Genomic DNA, 18,927 nt, shown 5'->3' on the forward strand with positions numbered 1-18,927 from the left:
TTTGACTTTGTTAAAATTAAAAATATCTTCTCTGTGAAAAACACTGTCAAAAGTATGAGAAGACAAGCCACAAACTGGGAAAAAGGATATTTGCAAATCACATATGGTAAAGTACTGTTAACCAAAATATACAAAGAATTCTTAAAACTCGACAATAATAAAAATACAACCCAATTTAAAAAACAGCCAAAAGATCTGAATAGATACCTCACTAAAAAAGATACATGGATGGCAAAAAACAAATAGTATTTAAAAAGATACTCAATATCATATGGCATTAGGGAATGGGAAATTAAAACAACATTAAGTTATTCTCACACCACTACTAGAACGGTCAAAATCCAGAACACTGACAATGCCGAATGCTGGTTTGGATGTGGAGCACTGGGCATTCCCATTCATTGCTGGTCAGAATGATGAATGATATAGCCATTTTGGAAGACAGTTTGGCAGTTTCTTATAACCCTAAACATACTTTTACTATACAATTCGGCAATAGTGCTCTTTGGTGTTTATCCAAATGAGTTGAAAATTTACATCCACACAAAAACCTACACATCAATGTTTACAGCAGCTTTATTCACAATTGTCAAAACTTAAAAGCAACCAAGATGTTCATAACTGTTACATATATATATATGTATGTATATATCCATACAGTGGAATATTTAGTCCTGAATAATATTCCACGGTGGAATAATATTCAGGACTAAATAGGAATGAGCTCTCAAGCCATAAAAAGACATACAGGAAACTGAAATTCACATTACCAAGTAGAAGAAGCCAATCTGGAAAGACCATATACTACATGTTTCCCACTATGACATTGTGGAAAAGGGCAAAACTATGAATACAGTAATAGAACTAGTGGTTACCAGGGATTAGGGGGAGGAAGAGAAGAATAGGGAGAACACAGAAGATTTTTAGGGCAGTGAAACTACTCTATGATACTAGAACGGTGGATCCAAGTCATTAGCATTTGTCAAACCCATAAAAGATACAACCTCAAGAAAAAATTCTATTGTAAACTATGGGCTTTAGGTATCAATGATGTGTCAATGCAGGTTCATCGACGGTAACAAACGTACCACTCTGGTAGGGATGTAGGTAACAGGGGAGGCTGTGCTTTCTGTGGGGGCAGGAAGCATATGGGAACTCTGCATACCTTGCAATAATTGTTGCTGTAAAACTACTGTAAAAAATGAAATCGATTTTTTTTAAACCTGACTCCATATTGGCATTCTCTGATACAATTCCTGTGAGGGTCTTGGGCACCTTGTTTCATCTTCACAAGTGTCCCCCCTCAGTTACCCATTTAATCTTTGCTGGCTTGGGTGGAGTGGAGCCACACTTTTTCTGTAGTATTTGGATAAAGCAGAGTAGCTATTTTCTAAGTTTCCTGTCTTAGTAGACTGCCCCTTTCCTGATCCTTTGAGTAGTGAAAGCAACTGTTTGCTGCTGGGACTTGTTGTCTCTGCTCTAATTGGCATTTATGGGTTGCCTGCTTCTTCAGTTACATGTGCAAGTGACATGAGGTGAAAAGATAATCAAGGGAGTTCACTGCTGTGTCACTCCTCTGGTCCTGAGGAAGCCTTCTGCCTTCTGCTGTCATCACATATAGAACGTATGTCCAAGATTTTTAGTTGTACTTAGTATGAGGAATAGGTGAAAGTATTTGTAATTTATCTTTTCAGGAGCACAAGTCCCAGTGCAATAATTTAAAAAATCGAAATTAATGCAAAAAAAATGCATGATGAATAAAACATCAAAACTGTAAAGGCAGAATCAGTATTACAAAAATTTCCTCTTCTCTGAGCCTCCAGTGTGGCCTTGTGCAGCACCGCTATTGATCTTGCCTATATTTAACATTTAGAATTGGCCTTCCTTTAGCGAAGAAAACAACAACCAATGGCTTAAACAAGAGAGGAATGTTTTTTTTATTGTTGCTGTTGTTGCAGAGAGGAAGTCCTGAATCCGCAGCTTTGGGCTAGGAGATGCTCCATGGCTTTATCAGGAATTTGGGCTTCTTCCTGTCTATTTCACCGTCTTTAGCCTATGGACTCTTTTTCAAGGTCACCTTGTGGTATTCACGGCTAGTCGAGGCCAGAAGGAGGAAGAATGGCTGGAGAGTACAGATGGACTTATGTTCAGCTGAGGCAGCATTTTTCAAGTAGCCTTTCCACAAATTCTACACATTTCCATTCACATTTTCCTGGTAAAGACATTCTTTTGCCTCTTCTAGCTAAACACGAGGGTTGAATATATTCTTCATTTCTGAGCTGCAATATATCAGCTAAGAATTAGGGTTATCTATTCGAGGAAGAAGAGATCAAATGTTGGAGGAAGGGAATTAGCAATCTCTGCCATACATATGCCACTTGGTAAGTGTCCAAAGTCTGAAAGAGACTGGCCCAATTGCTGTATATCTCACGATGCTGTAAATGTTGGTAAATAGGAATAATCTTCTTTGGGGGGAAAAGCAAAGTCAAAAGCAGTAAGTATAAATGCAAGACCTCAAGGTACATGCACACTGAGCACTGCTGGAAAACATCAACACTCACAGTTCCTGTCCACCCACTTCCTGGGGCTGACTTGGAAGTTCTCACATATCCTCCTGGTCAATGTGAATGGATGCTATTTTAGATCCAAAGGGCAATATGTCCTGTTCGCTGACACAAAGTGTATGTTTTTATTTCCCAATATCAATCCCATTGCTCTGGACATTTAAGAGGCAAGTTCTCCTCAGCATTCGGGATGCTGTGGATGGTATCGATATGTTCACACTTCCTGCTGTTAAACTCTCTGTTTTCACTGCTGACAGCTTTATGGGGTGGATAAAAAGTTTTCTCAGGCAGCTCGTCAGTCCTAGAGCAGCATACCTATTCAAGAAGGAGGGACAGAGCCCCTTATTGTAGCAATTTTGAACAAGGTCAAGAGTTTTTCTGGCATGGCCCAACCCAATGCAATAACAGGACAACAGCCGCAAGCCAAGGGCTGAAAGGCAGAATTGTATTAAATCTTCAAGGAAAAGGGCAAAAAAAAGCCATGCATCTGCAACAGAAAAATGTGTGTTTTTTCAAAGGCTAAAAATAATCAAACAAATAAAATCACAGAAAAAATATAAAGCACACATGGAATAAAACACACCTGTTTGTCTTTTTAGTTTTCAATGCTTTCTTCATTGCTTTTCATATTTTAGTTTTCATTGCTTTATATATTTTATATAAATGTATGTGTATGTAAATTTTTATATTTACATACCTTTGATATATTTATACGCAAATATATTTCATTCACCTGATTTACAGACATTAATATATCTTTTTGTAGGTTAATTCAGAAAATATTCTCATATACCTCAACTTGGAAGAGCACGTGAAAAAAAGAAAGACATAACACTTGAAATGACCTTGTCAACTGGAAAACACTAACCAGATATTAGGAAGAGGATTCTGGCATTACCACAATCCAAGAGCTAAGCGTACAGTCTTACCTCTCAGAGAGATGAAAATATTCTCCAAAGGTTACACATTTAGGAGGAGTCAGAGTCAGAACTCAAACTGATACAAACTTCTACCTGCAAAATACATGCTACTGTCCAGGTATAGGGACACCATAGGCATGAATAGCAGTGACGCAAAGTGCAACAGCCAAGCCATACTAGAGAACAGCTGAGAGCAGGAGTGACCTGGTGCCGGGGTTCCCCAGGGTTCATGAATCCCGACATCACCTTCTGCCATCCACTTAGCTAAGGGTCCTCATGTTTCTTATACTTATTACTCATTTTTTGAAAATGTGATATTCCTGTATTATCCAGTTCATAACTCTCCAATTCTTTTCTACCTTCAGCCACACCAAGTGCCTCTGGTGGTCAGTTAGGAGGAAACTGTGCAAAGGATTAAACAAAAATGACCACATCACTTGACCTTAGAGGAAAATGAAGTTAAAGGCCCTTTCCCCTCTAGGCTGATGATTTCTTACTCTGATTTATAAGGTTGGCAGGAAAAAGCCATTCTGCACCCAACTCTACTTCATTTATTGTAAGATTGCATGCAATTGTATGAGAAGGCAACAATTGCCCAGTCGGTCACTGCAGAGTTTGTCTCTCCCTCTCTGACCCACTCACTTCTATTGGCCACGTGCTCTCAGTGTGAGGCCACTTGTCCCAGGGCACTCTTGAAATGGGGATGTGTGTTCCTCCATTCAGTACCCATTTCTCTAACTTGCCCTTTATCTCTCTTCTAGAATTCTCAATAAAATAGTTTTTAATTCATTAGCAACTTGTTAGCACTGGGTTGCTGTATCAATTCTTAAGAGAGATGTTAAAGTTAACAGAGGAAACTGGAAAAGAAAATCTCCTAATGCTAAGGTAACACTTGCCTGTGAATACAACACTATGGAGAAAATAGGTAGGGATGTTGGAACGTTCGGTCAGTCCCTAGAGACTTCTGCCCGGATCAACCTGCTCCCAAGGGTCAAATTAGGAGCTTCCTGGCAGGCTTCTGACTTGAAGGAAATATGTGGGAAGTAGTCATATCCTTTGTCCTCTAAAGTGCCACTGGTTTCTGTGGGCACTGCAAAAATCCAGAGATTGAGAATGTTTTGAAAAAAAGGTGCTTTTGTAATTGGGAGAAATGTCTACAGCTGTGACTTTCGCCTCATGGATTCTAGAAGATCTCTTTTATTCTGTAATTCAAGACTGCATGGGTAGCAAAAAAATTATGTGGCATATCAGAAGCATGAAGTAAAATTTAAAATACTAGAATAATATATTCAGTCACATCACTGTATATAATCCTTTTTAAGAAATGGTTCTTTCCTTTGTTTAACTTAGTCTAAAACTCCATCAGATATCTGAGGCATCATTATAAGATTTTAAACCAAGATTAGTTCAGTATGTTAAAGGGGAAGAAAATATTTCTCTTCAGAAATGTTAGTAAAAGTGGGTTGAAATGTTGACTATCATTCCTCTCAAATAAAGCTGACAGAATATAAATCACCCTTAATGTGTCTTATCCTCTTTAAAAAATGCACCAGGAGAAAATGGTCTGTGCTCTTCGTATACTTTGAAGGGTTTTAATCCTCATTTCGTTTTCTGACTTAGGTGCAAAACAAAGGACACTGAAGACCAAGGCAAGAGTTGGGTTTTCATATTAAGTGAGATTTCTGGTTTATTTAAGATGTTGCCCAATCCAGAAGAAATCATAATCTCAGAACAGCTGCCAAATTAGGAGGCAGTTCTGGGTCTTCCTATCACCTGACATTTTCTGAGTTTGCTGTTTGTCCAGACCCAGAGTTCATTTTCATGTTAATCAAATTTGTCCAGTCACCAGGTGGGCGGGACCACCTGACCTTGTGAAGCTAGCTCATCTGTTTCTCAAATCATGAGCAGTCCCTAGTAAGAAGTGATTCTTGTTAATAAGAAGTAGAAACCCCCATTTGTGACCAAAACAACTTTTAATTAGAAATACAAAAAAAAGAGCATTTTCTATAGATATTCTCCACTTAACAATTAAAACATTAAATATTTATGTTTTAAATTGAAAATAGATTTTAAAAAGCCTAGGACCCTACTGTATTGAAGCATATAATTTATAGGAATAATCCATATATGATTGCTTTCTCAAATTAGAAACACTAATTACCTCAGCAAGTTAGTCTCTGATTCATTTGGTATAGACTTATACCTTTATGCATGAGTGTTGCTAAGCCAGGATGATCCAAGCAACCTTAAAAAATCTCCTTTATCCACAGGCCTAGGCTGTTTGGGCTCAATCAGTATTCATGAGAAGTGTCCTGGCAATTAGTAGTGAAAGAACAGAGAGAGTTTGATAAACTAAAGCTCAGAAAATTTTTAGAATTCAAAATGGTGAGATAGTTTAAGATAGAAATTGATCACATAGATTTCAGTTCTGGATTCCTAAAAACAGATGTAGCAGAGGATTTCGGGTACAGACTGATAAGCCCTTCTTTCCACGGGTTGGCCAGTAAAGCATGTTATTGAAAATCTGTGGTTAACTTTGACACAGAGAGGAATGATGTCATACAGTTTTGTAAGTGGTCAGCGATAGGCACTCTAGGTTAACATAACAAAGGCTAAAGTTTTCTATAGAAAACATAAGGATACTCTTGGCTAAATTAAGGCTGTATTAAGTTTAATTAGAGCTGTCACAACAGAATCTGTAACAAGGAATCCAGATTCTTAAAACATCTAGGTGTCAAGGTCATTCAGATTTTATTAACCTGAGGACTGAAAAAGGAACTGATCTATGGAGCGCATTGCCGCTGCAACAAGACAAGGTACTCGATGCTTTTGGCAGACATCATTTATTTTCGTCTTAACACAGACCTTATGAAGTAGGAATTATGAATCTTTATGTTCACATAGTTTATTAGTTAAGTTATAGCACCAGGTTCAAGTCGAGGACAGTGTGACTCCAAAGCCCATGCATTTCCCACTGCATTATACTGTTTATGTGGAGGAGGCAGTAGGCATTGGACAGTAAATAAAATTAAGTTAGCTAAATTACAAATGCATCCATGCTTTCACCTAACCATTCTACCTGGAGTAATTTACTTTGAAAAGATACCTGCAGAAGTCCAAAATATAATTCACAAGCTTATTGACTGCTGCATTATTTGTATTAGTAAAAGTCAGAAAAGAACACTAAATGTATCCTAATAAGGGAGAGGTTAAATAAGAAACAATGCAATTATACATTAAATTGCTATGTGGCCAGATAAAAAGGATGAAGAAAATATAAACTTACATGGAATAATCTTTAGAAAAAGTTAATTAAAAAACTAAGACGAAGAACACTGTAAAAAGGGTTAATATTTATGTGAGAAGCGAGAGGAAATAAGAACATATATGTATATGATTTTATATATTATACACACCCTTAAAATGAGAATCATCAGAAAAAATAACCAAACATTTTTTAAATGTTCAGCTATAGATGGTAGAGAGCTATGGGGTGAGGGGACAGAGATAGAAATTAAATGTCTCTGAAATTGTTGTTTTGACTTTTAAACCATGTAAACATCATACAATGCCTAAAAGTAAATAATAATAAAAGCAGAAAAACAAAGGAATAAAAATTTTAAAGTGAAAACCATCTGAAACAAATGAACCTTATAATATTGGCCACATGGAGCAAATAATTATTTTAGTGTCATTAAAAACAGCACTGATGTAACACTGGGATATATTCTAAGACAAAAAAAAAAAAATACGAAAATAAATTTAAAACTTTATCCAGAAATTTTGTTTTGTTTTCCTCAGTGGTAATATTTATTTCCTTGTTTTGAATCATTTTTGTGAATATTGTATTATGCTACAAATAGATAGTTGTTTGTTATTATATATCAAGATTTCATTTGTAAGGGAACAGAGATACAAATCTAAAGTTCAAGAAGTTAAGTAAATCTCTTGTTCAAGTTAAAATAAAAACAAAATGATAAATTCATGAGTTTAAAAAATCTATCCATGAAAGGGCTGAAGAGCAATAATACCTAAGTAGTATTGGGCACCACTTATGTCCAAAATTTGCTTTCTATACACCATTCGTCTCTAAAGGAGACTGTCTTTGTTTCTGAAAATAGCTGTTTCCAGATCTAATAGGGAAAATACAGTGTTGGGACATTTTTTGGTCCCAGAAAGCAAAAAGCATTCCAAGACCAATGGAGTTCTGTCAAAAGGACCCAGGGCCCAGTCAAAAGGGATTCTACCAATCAAAATTGAAACAATCTGAGTGACAAAATAAAGATAAAGGTATTTGATTTAAGCATATCGAATATAAACAATTTCAGACTACAATGATGCACACATACCCCTACACACTCACATAAATAAAAAAAAGCTCCCATTAGAGATGACAATTATACCAAGTCCTTCTGTGGAAATTAGTAAATTAATGAATTAAACGATTATATTTTTATTTTATTGACCATAAAATGTCACCAAATAGTCCTAATTGATGAGGGACAACTTTTATTATAGAAAAACATCGACTAACAATTATAGATGGAATAACAGGGGAAATAACACCACCATTTAATAGCTCCTAATAGGTATTTGATTCAACAAGGATCAGGAATGAATGCTAAAATCATTAACTGACAAGTTGATGGTGCTAAAAATACTGCCACACAGATAATCTCCTAATTGTAAAGGGAAAAAGATAACTTTACAATGGAGAAATCTGATTGCTACTATCATGAAAAATGAATCAACCAATCATTTTGTGCCTCCTGATATGACGGAACATGAAGTACCTACCATCACCAATAACTTACTTTGTTAAATTGTGGTTAAATATAAACAATATAAAATGTACTATTTTAACTGTTTTTAAGTGAACAGTTCAGTGGCATTAAGTGCATTCATATTGATATGCAAATATCACCACCATCTATCTCCAGAACTTTTTATCTTCCTAAACTAAACTTACCACCCATTAAACACTAACTTCTTACCTTCTCTTCAAAGTTGTGGTGACCATCATCCTACTTCCTGTCTCTAAGAATTTGACTACTGTAAGTACCTTATATATGTGGAATTATACAATATTTGTTCTTTGTGACTGGCTTGTTTCACTTACCAATGCTTCAATGTTGTAGCATGTGTCAGAATTTTCTTCTTTATAAGGATGAATAATATTACATTGTGTATATTATACTGACCGTTGTCTGAGCATTGGGCCTATTTATTCCTCCTAAAATTATCATTTATGAACCCTCAAAACGGCCACATTTCTCCAATACTCCCTTCCCCTATTAAGATGGATATACAACTATGTGTACCTCATTGGGTCATTGGATAACTATCCTGAAATTCTTCAGTGCTTATGCACATTAAATTTATTTGTATGCTTTTTTCTCTTATTAATCTGCCTTATTATCAGTTCATTTTTAGTGAATCTTTAGAGGGGAGGGGAAGGATTTCCCTTGGCCCCTACATAACAATTCAATTTCTTTAATAGTTGCAAGAATATTCAACTATCTTTCTTATATTGGGTGATATATATATATTATAAAAATTTGTTATATGTTATATAACAAATGTGTATATATTATATAACAAATTTGTTTATTCATGCAGCCACTGATGGACACTTAGGTAGTGTTCACCTTTTGGCTACCATAAATAATGGTGCTATGACCATGAGTGTATAAAGATCTGTTCTACCCACTGACTTCAATTTTTGGGGGTTTATACCCAGGAGTGGAATTGCTGAGTCATATAGTAATTCTATGTTTAGTTCTTTGAGGAACTGCTTTACTGTTTCCCACAGCAATTGCATTATTTTACATTCTTATCAGCAAGACAAAAGGGTTCCAATCTCTCCACATTCTGGCCAAAAATTACTTTTTCTGGTTTTGTTCGTTTGTTTGACAATAGCCATCCTAATGCGTGGTAATTGGAATCATATGGTGTCTCTCCTGCTGTTATTGTAGATCTGCCTCTTTGTCCCTTCAATTCTGTCAATATTTGCTTCATATATTTAGAGCTCTGATGTCTGGTGCATACAAATTTATAATTGTTATATCTTTGATTAACTGACACTTTTATTATTATACAAGGTCTTTCAATATATCTTATAATGGTTTTTGACTTAGTCTATTTTGTCTGATATTAGCATAGGAACCTCTGCTTTCTTTTAGTTAATGTTTACGTGGAATTTCCCACCCTTTATTTTTCACTTTCAACCTATGCATATCCTTAGATCTAAAGTGACTATGTGGTAGATAGCACATAGCTAGATCTGTTAAAACAAAAATTCACTCCATCAATCTAAGCCTTTTGTTGGAGACTTTAACCCATTTATAATTAATTACTGAAAGAGCAGCACTTACTTTTGACATTCTGTTATTTATTTTTCATACATCTTATTTAATTTTTTATAGTGACATTCTAATTACCTTCTCATTTTATTTGTGTATATTCTACAGATATTTTCTTTTTGGTTAACATGGGGATTATATTTAACCTCCTGAAGTTATAATAATCTATCTTAAATGAATACCAACTCAATTTCAATTGCATACAAAAACCCTACTCCTTTGTAGCTCTGCCCCCTTTATGTTATTTATGTTATAAATTACCTCTTTATATATGTGTGCCTGTTAACAGATTTATAATCAATTTTATGCATTTGTCTTTTAAACCTTATCAAAAATAAAACATTGAATTAAAAACCAAAATTACAATAACAATTTTTAAAAATGTCTTTGTACTTCCCTTTATCAGAGAACTCTATATTTTTGTATGGCTTTTGAGCTACTATCCAGCATCCCTTCATTTCAACTTGAAGGACTACATTTGGAATTTTTGTAGAGCAGATTCAGTGGTTATGAACTTTCACAGATTTTTGTTTATCTGAGAAAGTCTCAATTTCTCCCTGTTTTTTGAAGAACAGTTTTGCCACATATAGAATTCTTGGTTGATGGTTTTGTTTTATTTATTTTTTTCCGCTTTGTATATGTATCAATCCACTGACTTCTGGCCTTCGATGTTTCTTCTGAGAAATCCACTGATAATCTGGGGACACACTGATAATATTGGGAAATTCTGTGATTTACTCATGACATGAATAGTCATTCTGCTGTTGTTCTTCTCCAGATTCTTGCTTTGTCTTTGACTTAGCAATTTGATTATAATGTGTCTCACTGTGGGTCTCTTCAAGTTTGTAGATCATTGAGCTTCTTCCACTTGTAGAACCATACCTTTCCTCAAATTTTGAAAGTTTACAGCAATTATGTTTTTCAAGTAGTCTCTCTACCCTTTTCTTTCTTCTCCTTCTGAACTCATATAGTGTATGCATTTGTCTGTTTAATGGTACCTTATAAGTTCCTTAGGTTCTGTTCACTTTTCTTAATTCTTTTTGTTCCTCACACTAGATAATTTCAAATGTCCTGTTTTCAAATTTTCTGATTCTTTCTTCTGTCTGCTTGAGTCTCTTGTCGTATAACTGTAGTAAGTTTTTTAATTCAATGATTACATCTTTCAGCTGTGGGACTTCTGTTTGGTTATTTTTATTAAATAACTTCTAGCGCTTTGTTGCTCTTCTCATAGTATTCATTTATTACTTTCCTACGTTTCTTTAGTTATCTGTCATGTTTTTATTTAGCTCTGGGAATATTTAAGACAGTTATTTTAAAGTATTTTTCTAGTAAACACGATGCCTGTGTTTTTTAAGGATAACTTCTGGAGATGTATTTTCTTCCTTTGAATGTGCCATGATTATTTATATGACAAATATGGGAAAATGTTCCGATTGTTTGATTTAGGTAGAGGATATATGGGTAGTAATTGTACTATTCTTCCTGCCTTAGAAGATATTTGAAACTATTAAAAATAAAATGCTCAAAATTTAAGAGGTCTAAGTAGAGTAGAACAGGATTAAACCACTTATAAGAGCAGAAACTTGTGGTGCAAACAAACAGGGAGCTGAAGTAGCTAAACACAGTTCACAATGGTTGGAATACTCCTCAGTCCCACTGATTTCTCTCACTCATACTTCTTTAGTACATATGGGTTAGACAATAATAAGCTGGGGATGCTTGTACCTGTAGATCTCAGATGAGGTTCATACTTTCCTTCTCCATAGATTACAGGCAACATAAATATAGAAGCAGTATTTTTCGTTCCTTTTGTCACTCCTTATAGCATCTACCTGTACAGACACTGCCACGGTTATAAATTACCAAGAGGCTTATGAAAATTTTCAGAGGTGAGTGACAATGATAAACACTGTCATAATTTTCTACTTCAACCTTTGTCCACACTTCTGTGCAATGTGACTTTACAGTACTTCCTATCAAAAGGTGGAATCTATTCCTTAATTGTTTACATCTGGGCTGTGACTTGCTTTGACCAATAGAATGCAGCAGAAATGATATTTGTACCAGTTCCAAACCTACTCTTCAGGAGGCCTTGCGTGCCTCCACTCTCTCTCAGAATCCTCCCAGCCACCATGTGAACCAATACAGGCTAGCCTGTTGTGTATTAAAAGATACTTGCTCAGTTCTCCCCGATACCCCCGCTAACAGGTAGCCAACCTGGCTTTCCATAAGCTGACAGATGCATAACTGACAACAGAGCAGAATAACTGGACAGCTGGGCCTAGCCCAAATTGCTGACTCACAGAACTGTGAGCTAAAAATAAAATTGTTATCTTTTAAGAGATGGGGTCTTGCTATGTTGCCCAGACTGGCTACAAACTTCTGTTCTCAAGCAATCCTCCCACCTCAGCCTCCCAGCTGAGACTACAGGTATATGCTGAAGCAAATGTCTCAAATGGTTGTTGTGTTAAGCCGCTCAGTTTGAGGTGGTGGTGCTTTGCATAGAGAAAGATAGATGATGCTAAAGATGAAGGGAGATGATTTTAAAAAGAAAGAGAGAAGGAAGAAAAAAATAAAAGAGCTCCTGAGCATATGTATGACTTCTTTTCATGGATCTCTTAAACCTACATTTTATTTAATCGTAGTTTCTGTTGCATTGGGAACATTCAGCAAAAACACAAAAGTTATGTTGCATTACTTCTATTTTCTCATGCATGGGATTTGAAATATTTTTACAGACAAAAGAACTCATTATAATTCAAGAGAGTTTATCTCATTTGCCATTAGTTCATATCTACAGAAGCAGCATCTGTCTTCCAGCAATGGGTAGCTACTTAGTCTCACCTATCAGTTTTTCCTTTGATTAATCCCACAAACCAGAACATTGTTGCTTTCCTGTGTGTTACGACTTTACCTTTTTAACTGCTATATTTTTTTAAAGCTGTTAATAGAGTGCTGAGTGAGGTGACACCTCAGACATGGACTAGATTCCAGAAGACACAAGGATTCTGGTCCCCAATTCGAAGCTCCTAATTTCTTCCTCTACCTCTACCATACACCACCTCTGAGTATAAGACAATATACCCGGAAATACATGATGAATCTTATCCAGTAAAAAATACTGACAAAGACCTAAAAAAAAGATCAATATCAAAGTCTACACTAAAGATATTTATTTGAAATATTTATTCACAATCAGAATGTCAGTGTGCTGTCTTGATACTGTGTAAGGATCTCAAAGAATATCTGTGGATAGAGGAGATTAAAGAAAAAGTAGAAGTTAAGAGAAATATCAAACTAAAGAATCACTCAAGTGCCTACCCTTCTCACTCCTCCTCACGTTTTCCTCCGCTCCGTCAAAGGTTTTGAAAAATTGTAAGACGTCTGGGGAATTTGGAGGCTGAGCAGGGCAGAGAAGCTTATGTTCATCAGAGAATAAGTTGGATTAAAATAGAAGAAGCAGAAGAGACATCTGATCCACTTCTGCTTCTGTAATATTGGCTTCAGCTACCCTTCTCTTGGGTCCTGACCTTCTCATTCAGTGAGATGCTCTGACAGATTGAAATAAAGTGATTAATGCCAATAAATTTAATTAATGGACCTGTCCAGCAGTTCAGCTGCAGTAGTTAATGTACTTCTGTGGCCCTCTCATCCCTCCCCACCTAGGGTGAGAAGGACAGGGAACCAATGGCTCCCAATACACTATGCAAGAGAATTGCCCAGATATTTTAGTGAAAAAGGTAGACAGGCTCCATCCCTGACCCACACTGAAATCAACGTGTTTAAGGATGGGGGCCTACTAATTCAAATTCAGAAAACTATCCCAGTTAATTTTCCTGCAGCCATTCAGATGCTGGTTCATGGATAAAATTTTGGAAATCACTGGAGAAGATGAAATTAAGATCAAGATATTATGATGTGATATTTATAGAGGTTTTAGTAGAGTTAGTTGACTTCTATAGAATTACTTTAGACACCTCCATAAGTATGCCATTTGAGTGAGACTCTAAAGTAGACAACACAAATATAAATACCTACAGAATAAACAGGCAAGTAGAAAGTGCCAAAGCCAGAGACTAAAGCCCTCTCTAAAAGTCATAATCCATTACTGCCATTTAGAAATGAGGGCACAGTGTGATTGTTCAAATACATATGAACATTAAGATATTTTAAAGTGAAATTTCTTAATTTTAAAATCATAACAACTTAGTTTTAAAAACTTAAAATAACTCCCAATGCAATCCCTCCCCCCTCCCCCCTCCCCATGATAGGTTATACCTGATGTAAATGACGAGTTGATGGGTGCAGCACACCAACATGGCACAAGTATACATATGTAACAAACCTGCACGTTATGCACATGTACCCTACAACTTAAAGTACAATAATAAAAAATAAATTAAAAAAAAAAAAAACTTAAAATACTGTTTTAATGCCTAACTGGATGCTTCTATGGGTCTGAATGTGATTGCCAGCTCCCTTTAGGTATCTGCAAATAAGTTGTTACCTTGGTACAACTTCAATCTATAATAAACATTCTGAAGTATTCCAAGTATCAAAAGATTTTAAGCACAACAAAAAATTACCCCAAATTGAGTAATGACTAATCTTTACCAAATATAATTTTTCCACTTGGCATGCATGAGGGTAGGATAGACATCATTCTAAACACAAACTTGTATGGTGCTCAGCAGCACCCCCTCCCCAAATACAAACTCGAACACACACAGATATTATCTACCAGGGTCTATCTGTATGATGTTATACACACCAGGTGTTTGTTTTAGGCTGGAGGAGGGCACCTTATTCAGGGAGACTTGGGATAATGAGATAATGAAACAACTACTACTACTGTCAGTGCTTCCTGAGCTGTGGCTTTTGACTCCTTGTGGAGAAAGATGTTAAAACCACAGGATAAAATAGCTGTCTCCTTGAGTCTTTATGGGACTCTGAGTACAAGTGCGGCTTGGGGGCCTGGGTGAGAAAGTCAACACAAGCCAAGAGATTGGTATTCTCTACTTCTTTCTGGTTACTCTACAGCTCCAGCACCTGGAGGGCTGAAGGATAATATAGCTTCATTTGGTGTCACCTGGGATGCTGCAGCCTTTATGGAGGTGGGGTCAGGGCTTCAGCATCATTTGGAGTGGCAGCCCTGACAGTGCCAAATGATCGACTTTGAGTCACTTGTGAGCAGGCACCACCTACAAAGAGATCACAGTTGATATAAGCCAATTTGTTCCTGTATCTCAATGAAACTATGCAGGCAACTCCCAGAAAATTGATGCCTCCCCACCACATACCTACCACCATCACAAGCCATGGCTGTACTGAATGTCTTATTCACCCTAATAATTTCTGTTAAGGATAGACCTAAGCCAATTTAGCCATTCAGAGTCATCAGGTTCTCCTTGGTAAATATTGGTTGCCTCCAGTGACTAGTGATGGCTGCAGTCAGTTGATTTCTCTACAATGTTATTGCTAGATGCTATGTTTAAAAAAATACAAATTCTGAAACAAGTACCAATATGTATCAATGAGCAGGCATCAAAACATGCAAACAATGAGGTCTTGCAAACTTGAGGAACTGCTAGCTCTCCACCCTTCCCACTCTTCTCTTTTGCACACCACAAGGCCACTAATAGCTCACACTGAGACAACCCTACAAATACTCTGATGGCAGAAAAGCAATGTTTCTAGTCTCATAGAGCAAATAATTCTCCATCAGGTGAGAAAGTTGGGAATAAGGGGAGTTTTAGAGCTGAGGTGCTACTCAAAAAATATTAGCCTGCTGGGATCATAGAGGATTGATCATGCAAGAGTAGATTTTTCTGTACAAACCTTTCCAGACAGCATCTATTGAATGCTATTTATTTCTCCAACAATATATTTTTAATATTCCTTATGTCAGTTAATAAACCCTCCAGTACTGAATCAGACTGTGATATGTGAAACACATTGTGTGTAGCTACTTCTGTGAAGTGTGAACTATGGTATAAAGTTTTCTAAATTCTAAACAACCACCTCTGAAGCATCCTGAAATGGAAATTACTGGGTAACGTTCTTTACTTATGTGATCATCCCTGCAGTACAGATTCATGTTAACTTGCACACACATCCACACCTCACACTCTCCAGATATTTTTAGATAATAAAATAATATCCCACAGAACACTATTTTTTGCACAAGGAACCTACTTTATAGTGAATTAACATTACAGTAAAGGAGATCAAGCTGGTGGGTTTCACTGATCTTACTCTCTATTCAATTGTCTAGAAGCAGCTGGCTCTGTAAAATAGAATGGTATATGAAGACTCTGGCACAATATTAATCAGGAGAAAATACCACATGAGACAGAGGTGTTGCTCACAGGCTTGGTATCCCCTCTAAACAGCAACCAACAAGGGGCTCTTTCCCCCTGGATACACAGGCACAGAATACAACTGGTTGAAGTGAAAGGAGTCCCTCTTATTTTTATGCACATAATGGTCTTCTCACAAAATTTCACCTTGTGCATCAGCAAATATATACCTCCTTGATAAGCAAGATCACTTTTATTGGCCAATATCCCAATATTATAAACCTCCTTTCCTCCTGTTGACTTAGTGGCTGGAGAAGCCCACATTTATCAAGTGGATGTCTCAGCTTCATATACAATGGAAGCATTGTTTATTCTCCTGCTGGAAGCACCAGTATTCTCCTGAAATATTAAAATCTTAAAACCATGGGAGCCTAAGGTTTATCTTGTATTGGACAATGAAAAGAGTGGTATGTGGCAGTAGTAACACTTGTTGCTTGATCACTGAATATGGTTTGGCTGTGTCCCCACCCAAATCTCATCTTGAACTGTAGCTCCCATAATTCCCATGGGTTGTGGGAAGGACCGGGTCGGAGATAATTGAATCATGGAGGCAGTTTTCCCCATACTATTCTTGTGGTAGTAAATAAGTCCCACGAGATTGATGATTTTATAAGCGGTTTCCCTTTTCGCTTGGCTCTCTCATTCTGCTGCCATGTTAAGACGTGCCTTTCCTCCACCATGATCGTGAGGCCTCTCCAGCCACATGGAACTGTGAGTCCATTAAACCTTTGTCTTTATAAATCACCCAGTCTCAGGCATGTCTTTGTCAGCAGTGTGAAAATACCATTATTTGAATCTCCTTTCAATGTTTGGGGAATTATTGATGAGAAGCTCAGCATACCCCACCCCGCCCCAACTATAGAAGCTGATTATTACAGGTAGCCACGTTTCAAGCCTCTTTTGTAGTTAGTGCATGGCACATGGTCTAAGCATAGCTAATAACAAGCACTCATTCTGGAATTTGAGTGAGAAACTGATGAAACAAAGAATTAAGATAGGAGGAAACTTCTCTGCAAGCAGATGACAGGTGCATCTAGCTTCCCAGGTAACCAAGCCATGAAATGCCAGCAATAGCATCCAGTGATGAGTGTCACAATGAGCCCCATGCCCACTATGGTGCTCAGGGATCATACTAATTTTCTATTGCTATATAAAAAATTATCACCATCTTAGTCCGAAAAACAACACACACTGATTTTCTCACCATTCTGTATGGCAGAAGTCCAGGTGGGTATGACTGACTTCTCCATTCCAGGTTTTATAAGGAAGATATCAAGGTAGTGGCCAGTCTGAGCTAATATCTACAGGCTCTGGGGAGAATCTGTGCAGAAGAGTAGCTCTTTCATGGTTTCCTGGTGACTTTTCATGTATTTATGTAGCTCATGCATGCAAAGGCTTGAACCACAGCTTACCTGAGCCTTAGAAGAATGCTTTGTGATCCTTCCAGAACAGGAGAGGCTAGGAGCATGATGAGGAGCTTCTGTGAGGCCATCTCCCACTGAACCTACCTCTCCCAAGAGGCTTTCATGAGATGATATGGTTTACTGCAGCTTCCCAGGTTGTGATGAGGCATGGGAATGTCTTCTCTGCTCCCCTGAAAATGGAGCTGTAGGATATAAGACTGCTTAGCTATAGAGTTAGCTCCCCAGGAACACCATAGCCCACAATCCATATTATAGCCCCCTTTTGTTTCTGTATAATTCTTTCTGGTGTGAGCGATGAGGACCATTGGGAACTGCAGCCCTTGGTTAATCTCCCTCTTGCTGTCTATGTAAGTAAATCAGCTGTTTGAATCTAAAAAGTGGCTTGTTGTATTTTTACTAAACAGTAAATGAGACTTGCCTTGTCTTGGGTGGGCTTGGAGACCTGCTTCCAAGCTCATTCAAGTTGTTGGCAGAATTCGGTTTTTTTGTGGATGTGGGCTGAGTCTCCCATTTTTGCTGACTGTCTGCTGGGAATGGTTCTTATCTCATTAGGCTCCAGTCAACCCTCATCATGTTGCCGCCTCCATTTTCACACCAGCAGTGGTGCAAATCTCATTCTTCAAATCTCTCCAACTTCTCTATCAGATCTCTTCTTTCTCCTTTCAGAAAAAGTTCTGTTTTAAGGTTCATATTATAACATTGGCCCCACCTGGGTAATATGGGATAGTTTCCCTATTTTAAGGTTCATAAACTTAATTACATTTGCAAAGTCCCTCTTGTCATGTAAAATAACAATGTCACAGGCTCTGGAATTACGGTGTGGATATCTTTTGGGATACATTCTGCCAATTAAAATTGGAAATGATGTTGGCATCTCATCAGACCAGATTTACGGCACAATTTTGAGTCTTGCTATGCCTAGATGGCTTTCAAGCTTGGTTCTACAGCACTTCCAGCTACTCAAGCTACTGTGAGCTACTCAATATTCCTCTATAAATCCCTCTCCTGCTTGTCAGAGTCAACTTTTATTTCTTGCAAGTAAAATTCTAACTGATACCGATCCACATCATTTTTAGCACTGTTGACAAATATTGGATGACATTTCTTAGGGCTTAAAAATTTTTGCCAAATGATCATAGCCCATAGACTGGCTTACAAATATATCCTTTACAACTTTCTAATAACAATGACATCTTGGCATAAAAAGCTTCCTTTTCTTTTTTGAGACAGTCCCCTCTGGGGCTTGTGGTATCAATGTCTGTAACTGTCTTATGAAATAATTCCTTATTCTCGACTGA

General features: G+C 37.0%; 1 long non-coding RNA gene across 1 annotated transcript in view; it reads right to left on the reverse strand.

Annotated features, from left to right (window-relative positions):
- LOC123575176 (uncharacterized) overlaps window positions 1–17,807 on the reverse strand; it is a 352,692-nt gene extending 334,885 nt beyond the window's left edge. Inside the window, exon 1 of the long non-coding RNA XR_010577245.2 lies at window positions 17,618–17,807. This is a non-coding gene — a long non-coding RNA (uncharacterized lncRNA). The remainder of the gene's footprint in view (window positions 1–17,617) is intronic.
- Between the last annotated feature and the right edge of the window lie 1,120 nt (window positions 17,808–18,927).

Source organism: Macaca fascicularis, chromosome 8, assembly GCF_037993035.2.
Source record: "Macaca fascicularis isolate 582-1 chromosome 8, T2T-MFA8v1.1".
Taxonomy (NCBI): Eukaryota; Metazoa; Chordata; class Mammalia; order Primates; family Cercopithecidae; genus Macaca; species Macaca fascicularis.